The following is a 15,641-nucleotide window of genomic DNA, read 5'->3' on the forward strand; positions in this document are numbered from 1 at the left end:
TCCCTTATTATTATATGTAGATATTTTTTGTATGTAATTTTTATAATTGGGACTCCTATTGGGTTTCATGTAACCTAAGGACGTATATTTTTATTCTTGGATTAAAAAAGTACTATTTTATCCCTTGGAAGTTGGACTATTTTTTGGTTCTGATTATTACAAAAGTTATCTTCGCTGAGGATGGAGCTTTAATTGTCTTCTGGGAAAAGATACCTTTGTGTGAACGCCTATACCTGATCTCAGGTGAGTGAATTCCCAGAGGGGAATAAGTGCTGAGAAGTGTTCGATCTATAACCAGAATAAGAGTCTCAAAAGATACCTTAATGTGAACGCATCCCACCTATTTTAGGTGAGTGGCGTCATTACCGATTGTTGACCATTGGAAACATCATTTATCGTTTGGAATATAACTGAATATTATCTTCTCTCATGTTGAGATCACTGTGCTATCCATGATTGAATAAGAGAAGACTGGATATAGGAGGGACAGCGCTCTTTGGACCACTCATTTTTGTCTTGTTTCTATTGTATTATAAGGGGTGGTGCTCCTGAGTGTGAACTGAGCTGCAGTCCCTTTGGGCGCAGGTTGTATTTAGATTGTTTTTGTATTCTCTTCATTTGGTCTCGCCCAATGGACCTCATCACCCTCCCATGTGAGTGGGCATTCACTTGACCTTGTCCTTACCCACTGTTGTGATATTTTGGATTACTCCAATTCCCCTTACCCCCTCTCTGACCATCACCTTCTCTCTTTTAACTTATCCCTCAAGGTGCATACACACACGATTTTTTGAATGATTATCGTTAAACGATAATCGTTTGAAAAAATCATTCACTTTCTGAGTCAAACGATGAACGATTATTGTTCATGCGCATTCACGTGTGTAGTTCAGTCAGACTTGTCCACTCAACGATTTTCATTAAGTTAATATGCAAAAATCATTTGTAGTTCACAAAAATCGTTCATTACATTTAAATGAACAAAGTAAATGAACAACTTTAGTAAACGATTTTAGTTCATTTTTTCAAGGTAGAAAATCGTTTACTAAAATCGTTCATTAACTCAATAGTTGTGTGTGTATGCAGCTTCTGTCCTTCCCAACCTCTACCTCCTAAGGCTACCATTAGTAAGCGTAACATTGAGGCTATTGACACTGTTGCTTTTTCCTCCCTGCTGGACTCTCTTCTTCACCTATCCTTTCTCTCTCCTGTCCTGAACAAGCCACTTCCCAGTACAATGCCTCCTTTACTTCTGCTCTTGACTCAATTGCTTCGGCAATAACTACTCACCCTCGCAGATCCACACCACAACTCTGGCATTTCAAATGCACCAGATACCTGCAAAAGTGTTCACGAATTGTCGAGCGTCAGTGGAGGAAATCACGCTCTAAGGCAGACTTTCTCTATTTCAAATGTATTCTCTCATCCTACAGTGCTGCCCTGTCCTTCTCCAAACAATCATATTTAAAGAACCTCATCTCCTCCCAGTCCTCAAACCCCTGGCATCTCTTTGCCACTTTCAACTCCCTCCTCGCCCCTATCCCTTCCTGTCTCCTATGTTACCTGTCTCCTGCCTGTTGCCGCGAGCGGGTCTGAATCAGGCCTATAGTGCGTGTTTTTCTCACCAAATAAAGGTGTGGTGGTGGGCTAGCTTAATTCAAAGCAATGAGGTCCCAGGCCTTCCAGCTCGGCACCACTGCAAAAAATTTGGTCAGACCATATAGAAAGTCCTCCTGCAGTTTATCCTCTGTGGTCCCAGCATCAGGATGTCCGTGCAAAGCGTTTCGGTAGTTAAACCTTCTTCAGGAATGGATATCCTTCACAGAATTTGAAGAAAAAGGGAAAAGTATAAGATACAAGACTTCATTAGTTGTCATTCAAAAAATTGTATTTATCTTTTAGAATGTATGTGCAGCCTCATTTATATAGGTAAGACTTCAAGAAGTTTAAAGATCAGAGCGGCCGAGCACATATATAACATCAGGAAGGCATTGATAACCCATCCTTTATCAGAACATTTTATTCATAAACTTGAAAAATGTGAGAATCAGATTAGACGTTTTCTAGGGATACAAGTAAAAAATAATTGGAAAAAATAAAAGTGTGGAAACCAACTTCGCTCAGAGTGAGATGAGGTGGATCTTCAATTTAGACACTTAAACCTAAGGGGCATAATGTAGATTTCGAGTTGAAGTGGTTTTTAAATTAAATTATATATACATATATATATATGGTAATTTTATATATATATATTTTAATCTTTATTTGTATTTCTCATTGTTAGATCTTCTTATTTTTACATGTCACATGGGTCATCATTTGGAAAATTTTATGGGAAAACCCCTCCTCTGGTATAGGGGAGGACTCTGCTGGAATACCAAGTACAGCGGTAGATTTTGGTATGGAGGAGGGGTGATTACCATAAAATCAACGAAAGAATGGATCCAGATCTAAAGTGTCAAGTCATATCAGAAATGTATATTGGATTTGGCTCCTCTGGACCCTCCAAATGGTATTGGAAATGATGCCCTATTGCAAAATGGTTACCAATGTATTTCTAAAGATGGCTGCCGGTTGGACCACAAACCGGAAGTAGATGATGACCCGCATGTGTCACTTCCAGTTTTGGCATATGGAACAAACACCGGAAGTGAGCGGACCGGAAACCGGAAGTGAGCGGTGACACGCACGCGTCACTTCCGGTTTTATTGTAAAAAGAGGACAGATGTAATTGTATACGGGGGTATTTAAAGCCCCTCCAGGTAAAGCAGGATATCCGTTTCTGAAGGTTTAACTACCGAAACGCATTGCACGGACATCCTGATGCTGGGACCACAAAGGATAAACTGGAGGACTTTCTTTATGGTCTGACCAAATTTTTTGCAGTGTTGCCGAGCTGGAAGGCCCGGGATCTCACTGCTTTGAATTAAGCTAGCCCACCACAACACCTTTATTTGGTGAGAAAAACACGGACTATATGGTCTCTCCTTAATATCTTGCCTTTGATGGTATCCACCATTATATATGCACAATTCTTTTTTTGTATGTTTTATGTTCACCAATTTGTGTTTTAATTAGTGGAATAAATATTTGTTTACCTTGTACGAATGCATTGTTTACCTCGTACGAATGCATTGTTTACCTTGTACGAATGCACCTTGAAATAGATGTGTTTTTAAGTTCATTTAAGTACTCATCCAAGTAATAATTAGCACCGTTTACTATACAGAATTTTGACCTATGCTATGTTTAGGTGGAGCTGGTGCTTACCCCCTTTGTATAAGTGAGGCAGCTGTTTATTACCTCTTGTTGCGCAGCCAGGTGGAATATTGATTTTCTTTGTTAATTTGAATTCCCTCAATGGAATTTGTTACTTCCACAATTACTGTATAACATATAAATTAAATTACTGTTTCTATATCAAATGGCACACCAAAACATTTGTACATTGCTACTTTACAGTGATATCGCGAGGTGTTTTGGATATTGTTTTTAAACCTTACTTATTATAAGAAGAAATGGAATAATTCACACCAATACCAACTTTAAAATAAATGATAATGTTTTACTTAAAAAGCAAATCAATTATACATGTATTATGGTATTAATGACAAAGCAGACTTACAACATAAAAAACATTAGTTCAGCAACAGTAACAAAATGATTATCTGCAATGCCTAGCATAGACTCCCAAGGAGACAGTCAGCCCATGTTTATACTTACAGCCCAGCGCCCCGCGACTCTCACGACCTACGTTCTCTCCTGCTCAACCCGACTGACCGACCCCTCCCCTTTTTGATCAATCTTTTATACTTTTTTCCTCTCTGCAACTAACATATTATAAAATGGCGAATATTAATTAAAGAATTCAATATTCATGCGCACTAAACATTTCACTAATTATATATTTTAATCATAACAAAACCCACAATCTCCTTTCTATGTTCTCAAAATACTGATGACCGCATATAGGCCAAGGCTATCCTGATTAGCTCCCTCCTTGTTTAGCCAGATCTGAGACCTACTGTCCCCTAGTCTGTTCATACTCAACTAACCCATTATTCTGTCTTGCTAGAGAAGAAATGGTTTTGATCAGTTCTAATTTAAACCTATTTCTGTAATAACATTTATACCTTTAGATTATACAATATTAAACAATAACAACTGTTGCTTCAGACACACACCTGCCTACTTTAGAGAGAGGGTAGACCTCATCTCTAGGCCTGAGGCCATTCGACACATGTCGGTCCTCCGCAACTTACAACTAATATATATTCTGAATCATTTCTATGTACTCTTAATTGCAATGAAAATAATGAAAGACATAATTCGTGAATTGCTGAAGGAATATGTACGGTCACATATTCCGGCTTTATCAACAGTATGCTCCAAAAGGGGTCGATTAAATTATCTGTTAATTATTCACGGCCACGAATAAGTGCCAGCAGGCACCATATGGTGTTCTGCAACGGCACATTACGTCCATCGCTTTGAATTGAATTCCCCTCCCGTATAACAATTATATTAGTATATACCATAAGATAAAACAAAAATATGCTAACACAACAATATTTTTAAATATTTTCCAGGGAAAGACTACTGGCTAATAGTGGATCCCCAGTTCTATTGCCGAAACTCTATTTATCTTTGCTAACCTTTGACTGGAAAAAAAAATCAATTCTCGATAGGGTATTGTGGACAAGAGAATGAAAGGTGTATTCCTGACTGGTACTATGGCTAATCCTCCAAGGATCAATTACACCAAGTCTATTTTTAAGGAGGTGGCAAGAGGTGCAAGGGCAACAACTGATCTAAAGATGGTTGGTCGACTATATTAAAATTGCTCCCAGTGTCAGACTAACAATAAATGAGAAGTTTTCCAATAGAAGGAATGGTTGGGCGTGTAAGGAGCATAGAGGTTCAGCAGCGTAAATCAAATCGTTCCCCTCGAATGAGAACATGCATGCCACACAGCGAGTTGCCAGACCCTCTTACCACTCCCGGAGCTACCAGTTCATTGGCTGGCATGTTCCAACAGGTCTGTCTTTCCAAACTGCACGTGACTACCTAGCATCTGTGTGTTGACGAATCTACTGGAGCCAGCGCAGCATGGGCGTCCCGCCGTCTTGCTTTTGCCAGCTGACTCTGGATTTGTGCAAACCCTGAGGAATTTGTTTCCTGTGCTACCAATTACTGTTCAGAGCGTGCTATTTAAACACCTCACATGCTCCTGCTCTTTGCCAGTTCAACTTGTATTTTAAATGTTCCTGGTTCCAGCATCAGCAGCTTTGCCTTCTGTTTCTCCTGCGTGTGCTTCTGTGCTCTTCAGCTCCCAGCTGAGAGCACTTTTCTGCTGTTTCTTCCTGATTCAGTGTGGTGCTCAGTCTTAATCAAACACCAGTGTGCTTCTCTACCTTAGCCTACATATTCCTGTGTGTATATTTCATGGTGAGTGAGGAATGTGTCATACTATACCTGTCTGGTCATGATAGAGTGCCAGGAACAAGATAAAGGAGGCCATACCCTGTCCCCACCCGTTGGGTCAACTATCCAAAACTGAAGAGAAGAATTCCTGGCTACCAGGGATCAACAGACCAGGAGCATGTGCCACTTCCTAGGAAGATATGAAGATGGAAAAGGGGAGGGGGGAACAAACACAACAACCATATACAGAACAAGCAATCAAAGAACAAGGAGTACATCAAGGAGATACAACAAGAATTAAAAACATGACCTCTCCTATAAATTTAGCTGCGTGCGATAAACAAGTTGTCCCGGAGTATGGTTTAATATATGAAGGGGATGCCGGTGCTTCGAATACCGGCCCCAAAATCTCGACACCTGTCTCAATCCCGGTGCCGGAATCCCGAAGGTAAGTAGCAGGGTTAGGCACTAGGAGGGGAGGTTAGGTTTAGGCACTGGGAAGGGAGGGGTAGGCAGGGGGTTAGGATACCGACCAACACGTGTCGATATCCTAATCCTGTCAGGATTTTAACCGCCAGGATCCCAAGTGCCGGCATCTCACACCCATCCCAGAGATTGTTACCCGACGACACTGACATGTTCCATTTCAACCAGGGTGTGTCCGTCCATTCCAGTCTCTCCAATCCTCCTGCTGTGCTTTTCACCCACTTGGGCCCTTGGCACACCTCCCACTGTAGTCTAGGAGCAGTCTTTTTTTGGACTCCTCTCTGGCACTCGCTTAGCAATTGGTGAAGTTGGTCTCCTGGGATGTGTTGTTCTATTGTCATAGACTGCTGGCTGTACTCTCTCCATTACCTTTTTAAAATGGTTAAAATTTAGTCTCATGTTTGGCTTAAGGCATTATCTTTAATATGTGACCCTTTCAGCCTTCTGTGGGGGCAATGATCCATACATTTCTAGCTGCATTTTTTATTTTGACCATTGTTACTTCACTTACTAGGCTATGGACAAATTCACAGAAAAATCTTAGGTTTCCAATATGTGCAAATCTAAAGGGAATATTGCTAAATCACACACTTCCAAAAACTTCCCTCCCTCTTTGGATTTGCCATCAACCCTCTCTGAAATTTCACAACCTTCTACCTCTCCTATCTCTCAGATGCCTGGATCAACTGGGATCACTATAAGTGAACTTTCTTTGCTTCTTCAACCACTTAACCAAAAAATGGATAGTATCCAAACAGCTATCAACAATACCTTTTCTCATCTGGAATCTATACCTGGGTACACACGGTACAATCTGCACGACCAACGATATCGCTGAGCGATTTCCCTTGAACTTTTCTGTAGTGCAGGATAATCAATATTGAGTGTGCACACTGAAAGATATACAGTATATGATAGATAGATATCTTTCAGTGAAGTCATCCTGCCACATCTCTGAATATGCAAATCGTGAGGAAATCGTCCAAGTTGGCCTGTATGTACGGACGACCATAGATATCGTTATCATCCATGCGGGAACGCGCATCGTTGGTCGTTCGATCACTGCTTAAAAATTAACAATATTATCGTTGAACGATATCATACCATGTGTACGCACCATTACACCAAGTTAATAGAGGAACTTGAAAAGCACACTAGCAATTCCGAAGATACTATCCTGGTTTTCCAAAACACTATTAAACAGCAAGCACAAACCATAGATATGTTAGACAAGTTGGATGACCTTAAGAACAGACATTGCTATAATAATTGGCAATGTAAAATGAAAATCAGTTTGCACCAGAACCTGCCAGGAATGTATAAGGGAGCGCAGGTGGTGTGCAACTGCTGAGAGCACACACCTGTGTTTTTTATACAGTGGTGGCAGTGGAGTATGCATGCTGGTTCTTAAGCTGGGTACACACAAAGATTTTCTGTCCAACCATCCAACTAGTTGATTGGTTGGAATGAAAATCTAGTAACGTATGGGAGTAAATGATGATCAGCAATTTGCTCCTAAACGCCAGAAAACAGATGAAAATGGTCGTCAGACAAGTTTGTTAAATGTTTGATCTAAACAATTTGCTCAAACAGTTTTTGTCCATTTTTCAGCGTTTGGGAGCAAATTGCTGATTGTCATTTGTTTCATACCTTACCAGATTTTCATTCCAACCAATCAACTAGTTGGATGGTTGAACAGAAAATCTTTACGTGTGTATGCAGCTTTAGTGTTCCTTTTAGGTCTGGCGCCAAACCATTAAAAATGACACTCACGCACTGAAAAGAGGGGGTGTGCTATGAGAAAGGGAGCAGATCCTTAAGATGCACCCCCTTTTCTTTACCCTTGGGGTCGTTTTCAGCACCTACAAACATGCTGGGCTTCCCCCAAGCTCTCCCCTCACTGTGAAATGTGCTGTGCGCATGTGCAGGGCATCTATTCACTGGTGCTGAGTGCTGCACCAACACCCCCCACTGCTGCTTGTAGGTGGGGATGGCACCCAGCACCCCAGGCAGGCAATTTGAACAGGGCGCCGCCATTAGGGCTGAGTGCATTTTGCCGTTTCGAAATCGGGCAGGGCGCGGATCCCTGCTAAAACAGCCTAGCTGGAACGCTGGGTTCTGTATATGCAGTGGTACAGTGTAACTATCCCGGGTCTATGGCCTGCATAACGCCATCTCACTGCAAGTATGATCTGTAGACTCTCAGAAGCACATCCTTCCAGCATGGAGGACGGAGCTGCTGCTGAAGACTTGCAGACATGGGTTCGAGGTCACGCCTCCGGCAGTACAAGACACGGTGCCTGGACGGAGAGATAGCACTGCTCTCCCTTAGCAAAGAATGCAACTATAGCCTAACCTAATTCTAATTGTACCTGCTGAATGCTAACATTCTGAATATCAGCATGACTTCATACCTTTCTGATCAGGACTCTAATATCAGGCTGCTGGCTACATTGACTTGTGTTCTGATCGCTCTGCATTCTAGGCTCCTGTCCCCTCTCCTTATGACCCTGCTGCCAGAAATTGCTAGGTGAAGTAGATAATCAGTGTACACACACATCAGGCCCTGCCTGGGATGTAGTCAGGAAGACGGCGGGCAAAATGCCGACCGCCGGTATGGGACTCTAGTAACTCCCATAGATGGCAGCACAGAGGAAGTAGCCCTGGTCCCTCCACCTTTATTGTTCTACAGCATAGCAGACAGCAATCATGGCAGTATCATCTGCCAATGTGTATGGCGGACCGACGCTGCTCTCCGCCGCCTCCTCCTCCTCCTCATCTCTGCTGAGCTGCCGTAGTTGTCACTGCCAAGTGCTATGAATGGCAAGGCGGCCAGTCGAAGTTTGGAGGACTACGGGGTAGATGTAAGCACACCCCTATGCTTGTAGCTTACTTGGTTGATTCCAGAGCATTGGTCGGCGCGTGACCGCGTCCCCTAAGTGTACCATGCTGCGCGAGCTGTACTCCTGTAATGTAATGCGCGCCAAGCCAGGAGCTGCTGCCGCCGCGGCGCCGAGTTAAAAAGAGGCACCGTCAGACGCCACTCAGTCAGTGCCTGTGCTGTTGGTGACAGTCATTGGTGGATAAGCCGGCACCGGATCAGTGATATCACTGTATGGCCCGCATCATTTCAGGCAGTTGTATTCTTAAATTCACATCCGGGTACCGGAGCACAATTCGTGTGTAGGTAAGTGTGTCATGCCCGCAGCACTCCCCTCTCCCCCCGCAGTTTGCCCATCCAGGGTACCACACCACCAGCCCATGGGGTAGCCGTACTGCGTGCTGCTGCGTCTGGCATTCTGTGCTGGGACTTGTAGCTCTGCAACATATGGAGAGCCACAGGTTACTTATCAGACGTTCACCCAATGTTTCTTTCTACTTTCTATTGTGCAGTCGCTAACACTGACCTCCCATAGTAATAGCAGCTACTGTGGTTGGTGGATTGGCTTTGATCACTTATCAGTATATAATGTATGTCAATTCTTAAAGAGTTGAGAAGATCCTTACACAGTATTTCTACTTCATGGTCCACAGGGTTGACCTTGGGGTATAGCTGGATCTGGATCCACGGGCACCACGCAGTTAAAGCTTTTGCTGCTCCCAGGATGCACTGGGTCCGTCCTATATACCCCACCACAGGTACCTCAGGTTTAGTGGGTGCCCGGCTGGAGTCGGGTCACCCTTAGTGCAGCTTGTTTTTAGAGTGGTTTTTTTTTTTTTTTTTTATTACATTTTTTTTGTTTTTAAATGACTCCAGAGTGGCAGCATCAGACTGTCCATTGGATGTCCAAGCTGCTGCTCCTACACCCCACTGGCGCCGCGATGCCAGTACAGATCTGGGGATCGTGGTGGGACCCCAGAGTCTGTACTAGCTCTGGGCACTCTCACAACTGCTGCTGGGGATAAGGTAAGATACAGGTCACTGCTTGCGGTGACCCGCGTGTCTATGCAGTCGCATGCCTCTGGGGACAGACCGGAGGTGCTAGCAGTGGCGGCGGGCTCCCCCTCTCCGGAGGAATACCCTGTAGGACCACTAGACCACCAGGGAATTATGCGGCAGCAGGAGCCAGCGTCCCTGGGGGTAATTACTAGCCAGGGGAGGCAGCCTTCCCTGTCTAGGGGCTCCTCAGCTCAGCGCGCCTTTCCGCTTAGGTCTGGCGACTCTGAGCTGCTTCATCCTGCGGCCACTCCTCTGAGGTCTCCAGCGACCATCTTCCCTGGCTCATCGCAGATCTCCCAGGTAGCGCGTCGACTGGTCCCCGTGTGTACCTCTCCCCTGCTAAAGGACAGCGTACACAGCATTATAGCCCTCCCAGACACTGAATCTGGGCGGTTGATCGTAGTGACAACGTGCAGTGATTATTAACTTTCTGCATTGTATGTGACTTTTGCTAGTGCTGACTGTCTGTGCTTTATTTCTCCTTACTGTCAGTCTATAACTATCCCTTTCCTTCTCCTATGGCTCTGGCAGGTGTGTGGGGGGAGGGCTTTTCTCGGACCTCACTTATATAAATTCATATATTCGTGAGGTCGGTCACATACAGTTGTGTGCTACACGGTGCCATATCTGTGGGCTTGTGTGCTGCATGCTTGCGGGTGCGCCAAGAGTAAACACTGAGCTTCCCTGTTGTGTAGCTATATATATATATATATATATATATATCTGTATGTGATATATATATATATATATATATATATATATATATATATATATACACACACACACACACTCAGGTCCATAAATATTGGGACATTGACAGAATTTTCATATTTTGTCCTCTATTCACCACCACAATGGCTTTGAAATGAAACAAACAAGATGTGATTTAACTGCAGACTTTCAGATTTAATTTGAGGGTAATTACATCCAAATCAGGTGAACGGTGTAGGAATTACAACGGTTTCTATATGTGCCTCCCACTTTTTAAGGGGCCAAAAGTAATGGGACAAACTAAACAATCCTAAATCTAACTTTCACTTTTTTATACTTTGTTGCAAATCCTTTGCAGGCAATTACAGCCTGAAGTCTGGAACGCATAGACATCACCAGACGCTGGGTTTCATCCCTGGTGAAGCTCTGCCAGGCCTCTACTGCAAATGTCTTCACTTCCTGCTTGTTCTTGGGCATTTTCTCTTCAGTTTTGTCTTCATCAAGTGAAATGCATGCTCAATCGGATTCAGGTCAGGGGATTGACTTGGCCATTGCAGAACATTCCACTTTATAGCCTTAAAAAACTCTGGTTGCTTTTGCAGTATGCTTCGGGTCATTGTCCATCTGCACTGTGAAGAGCTGTCCAATGAGTTCTGAAGCATTTGACTGAATATGAGCATATAATATTGCCCGAAACACTTCAGAATTCATTCTGCTGCTTTTGTCAGCAGTCACATCATCAATAAATACAAGGGAACCAGTTCCATTGGCAGCCATACATGCCCACGCCATGACACTACCACCACCATGCTTCACTGATGAGGTGGTATGTTTTGGATCATGAGCAGTTCCTTTCCTTCTCTTCCCATCACTCTGGTACAAGTTGATCTTTGTCTCATCTGTCAATAGGATGTTGTTCCAGAACTGTAATGGCTTTTTTAGATGTTGTTTGGCAAACTCTAATCTGGTCTTCCTGTTTTTGTGGCTCACCAATGGTTTGCATCCTGTGGTGAACCCTCTATATTCACTCTTGTGAAGTCTTCTCTTGATTGTTGACTTTGACACATGTACATCTACCTCCTGGAGAGTGTTCTTGATTTGGCCAACTGTTGTGAAGGAGTTTTTCTTCACCAGGTGAATAATTGATTTGTCATCCACCACAGTTGTTTTCCGTGGTCTTCCGAGTCTTTTGGTGTTGCTGAGCTCTCCGGTGCGTTCTTTCTTTTTAAGAATGTTCCAAACAGTTGATTTGGCCACACCTAATGTTTTTGCTATCTCTCTGATGGGTTTGTTTTGATTTGAGTCGACAGCAACTGATTCTAAATGCAAATGTCACGCCTAGAATCAACTCCAGACCTTTTACCTGCTTAATTGATAATGAAATAACGAGGGCATAGCCCATACCTGTCCATGAAATAGCTTTTGAGTTGATAGTCCCATTACTTTTTGCCCCTTAAAAAGTGGGAGGCACATATTGAAACTGTTGTAATTCCTACACAGTTCACCCGATTTGGATGTAATTACCCTCAAATTAAATCTGAAAGTCTGCAGTTAAAGCACATCTTGTTTGTTTCATTTCAAAGCCATTGTAGTGGAGAATAGAGGCCACAATCTGAAAATTCTGTCAATGTCCCAATAATTATGGACCTGACTGTGTATGTATGTATGTCTGTGTGTGTGTATATATCTATAGATATATAGATAGAGATATATATATATATATATCTCTATCATGTCTGATGAGGAAGTTGAGCGCTCTACGGCTCCCACTTTGCTCTCCTGCAGACGCTGCGCTGCATGGGTAAATATGGAGGATTTATCACAGGATGGGCTGTGTGTGAGGTGCCGTCAGTTACCTGGTCCCTCTAACCCCCCAACTTCGGGACAGGATCCTCCTTGGGTGGTGTTTTCTCACGTGCTGGCTTCCATCGCGCATTGTCTGGTGGTCCTGACTGCTCTCCCCATAGGGGGTTACCCCAAACAGCCATCCCCCCTTCTCCTGGTATACCGCAATTATTACAGTCTCGGCCGCAGACTGTTAATCCATATACGGGCTTCCCTATGTAAATTCAGTCTCCTCTGGTGACGCAGCAGTCTGTCATTCCCTTCCAGGGTCTCCCGCAGGCGGGTCAACCACCTTTGGTGGATGTGATCTCCAGTTCAGTCCAGAGTTTGGTGGCCTCATCTTCAGCCTTTCAAACTATGTTGCGTAGTGAGAAGCCTCATAAGGCGTCAAAACGCACTGTTTTGTCATCCCAGTCTGCGCAGCTATCAGACTCATATGCGTCCTCGGATGATGGGGAATTTCCTGAGGACTCTGATTCGGATTCCCCTGCCTGGGAAATGGAGACGAAATCTTCCATTAATGTGCCGGCATTGGTGCGGTCTATTCTTGATATAGAGGATGACGCCACGGCTCCTAAGTCCAAGTATCCAAATTTTAAGCAGGCAAAGGTGACTTAGCTGGTCAGATAGAGGAAAACCAGCCGACTGATCATATGGCGGAGGCATGGCAGTCGCATGGCATGGCAGTCGCCTAGTAAGAGGTTCCAGCCGCAGAAACGTTTAGCATCTAGTTATCCGTTTCCTGCAAGTCATTGCAAAAAGTGGGGAAAACCCGCCTGCAGTTTATTCTCATGTTACTCGCTTAATCAAGAGTGCTACCTTGCCTATGCCGTCCATTTAATCTCTAAAAGATCCCACAGACAGGAAAGTGGAGACTTGTTTAAAATCCATTTATTCTCTGGGGCCGTCCGTCCATGGCCATCTCTTGGGTGGCTAAAGCCATTGAGAGCTGCGCCATTATAGTGGAAGATACTTTTCCTGAGGAAGCTCCGGAGGTTCAGACAGATGTGGGATGCCGCTTCCTATATTGGAGAAGCATCTTTGGATACCAGTCTTCTGACTTTCGGCGGCAGCGGTCCTTTGCTCGCTGGTCTTTGTGGCTTTGTTCTTGGAGAGCGGATGCGGATTCCAAGAAGGGCCTGGAGGCCTTACCCTTTAATGGGAAGATTTTGTTCGGTCCTGTCCTGGACAAAATTGTTGATACCCTGGCAAAGTCTAAGTCAACGTTTCTGCCATCAGCAGCTGCGCCTTCTAAGGCTAGGACCTCCAGCCTTTCGGTCCTTTCATACTCAGGGTAAGTCCAAGGGTCAGTCCTTCCTGAAGCAGTCGTCAAGCAAGGCTGCCCCTAAACCAAAGAAGCAGGCCTGGAGCTTCCAAGCCAGAGGATAAGCCTTCAGCTTGATGGGAAGGGCCGCGTCACAGACCCCCCCCCCCCCCCCTCCCAACAGTAGTTCTGCACAAGTCTTTCTCAGGACAAGACCAAGGCCTTGCAGATTCAGGAAGCCATAGAGTCCTTGCTGAAAGCTGTTCCCGTTCTGCTTTCTCAACTCCTGTCCCAGGCTACTACTCTTCTCTGTTTCTGGTTCCGAAACCCAATGGGTCTCATCTGCCTGTCCTCAACCTGAAATTGTTGAACAAGTTCCTCAGGGTGCCCACATTCATGATGGAAACTTTGCGTTCCATCATTCTGGCTATGGAACCAGGGGATTATATGGTCTCCCTGGATATCCAGGACGCCTACCTCCAAGATCCTATAGCACCTTCACATCAGCGGTATCTGAGGTTTATGTCAGCTTCACTTCCAATTTCAGGCTCTGCCCTTTGGCCTCTCCCCAGCTCCACGGGTGTTCACCAAAATTATGGCTGTCATGGCTTCCCATCTGCGCAGCCAGGGTATACGGCTTCTGCTGTATCTGGACGACCTCCTATTGCTGGCAGGCTCTCCGGAGGTACTTTTGCAACATCTGCACCCGACGATTGCTTGTCTGCAAGTGCACGGGTGGCTGATAAATTGGAAGAGGTCCTCCCTCATTCCGTCACAGAGGACGGTTCATTTGGGAGCCCTTCTGGACTCTCGTCAGCAAAGGATCTTTCTGACTCCAGAAAAGATTTCCTCCCTACAACTACGAGTGAGCAGTTGTCTGAGGAGTTCCCAGGTGTCTGTTCACTCGGCAATGAGAGTTCTGAGGTCCATGGTGTCGACATTCGACGTGGTGGAGTATGCCCAGTTTCATTCCTGGCCCCTGCAGGTGCTGATTGTATCCAAATGGAACTGGTTACCACACCGGGTCAGGACCTCTCATCTCACCAAGGGTCGCACCTTTTGGATCCCGAACTAGGTTCTGATCATGACAGATGCCAGTCTCCGGGGTTGGGGGGCAGTGACAGGTCTACTTCCACTTCAGGGCCGTGGGACGGCGGAAGAAGCGTTCTTCCATTAACATTCTGGAACTTCGGGCCGTATACAGGGCCTTCCAGTTGTCTGGTCCACGCTCTTCAAGGAAGGGCAGTGCAAGTTCAGTCCGACAATGCCACCACGGTGGCGTACATCAATCGTCAAGGGGGGACTCGCCATCGAGCAGCAATGTCGGAGGTGTCACGGATTCTGTCTTGGGCGGAGTGCCACCTTCCGGCCATCTCGGCAGTCTTCATTCCAGGAGTTCTCAATTGGGATGCGGACTTCCTCAGCCGTCACGACGTGCATCCCGGGGAATGGTCCCTTCACCCAGAGGTATTTCAACTACTCGTGGACAGGTGTGGACTGCCAGAGGTGGACCTCATGGCCTACTGTCGCAATCGCAAGCTGCCTGTGTGCGGGTCCAGGACAAGAGACGCTGACAAAAGCCTGGTCGACGCGCTGTCGGTGAAGTGGATGTTTCAACTGGCATATCTATTCCCTCCGATATCACTGCTGCCTCGGGTCCTCCGGAAATTCAAACAGGATGGCGGGGCGCTTCTGCTGGTGACTCCGGCTTGGTCCAGATGTCCTTGGTACACCGATCTTCAGGGCTCATCCATCGACGCTCCGTTTCTTCTGCCTCAACGTCGGGACCTATTGTCTCAGGAGACCTGCCTTAACTCGGATCTGGGTCGTCTGTCTTTGACGGCGTGGCTCTTGAGACATCCGTCTTAAGGTCCCAGGGTTTTTCCAGCTCAGTCATCAGCACAGTGCTACAGGCGCGCAAGCCTGCTTCCGCCAGGCTCTACCACAGAGTGTGGCATACTTATTTTCAAT

The 15,641-nt window shown here is 45.2% G+C and overlaps 1 protein-coding gene across 3 annotated transcripts in view; it reads left to right on the plus strand.

Moving 5' to 3' along the window:
- The first annotated feature begins 8,787 nt into the window (after positions 1 to 8,787).
- UIMC1 (ubiquitin interaction motif containing 1) overlaps positions 8,788 to 15,641 on the plus strand; it is a 136,547-nt gene continuing 129,693 nt past the window's right edge. The window contains exon 1 of one of the 3 annotated variants that reach the window (XM_088465530.1): positions 8,788 to 9,097. The gene's annotated coding sequence lies outside the window, so the exon portion shown is untranslated. The remainder of the gene's footprint in view (positions 9,098 to 15,641) is intronic. The other 2 variants (XM_088465531.1, XM_088465528.1) reach the window with 2 other exon arrangements.

Source organism: Taudactylus pleione, unplaced genomic scaffold, assembly GCF_031769625.1.
Source record: "Taudactylus pleione unplaced genomic scaffold, aTauple2 ptg001990l, whole genome shotgun sequence".
Taxonomy (NCBI): Eukaryota; Metazoa; Chordata; class Amphibia; order Anura; family Myobatrachidae; genus Taudactylus; species Taudactylus pleione.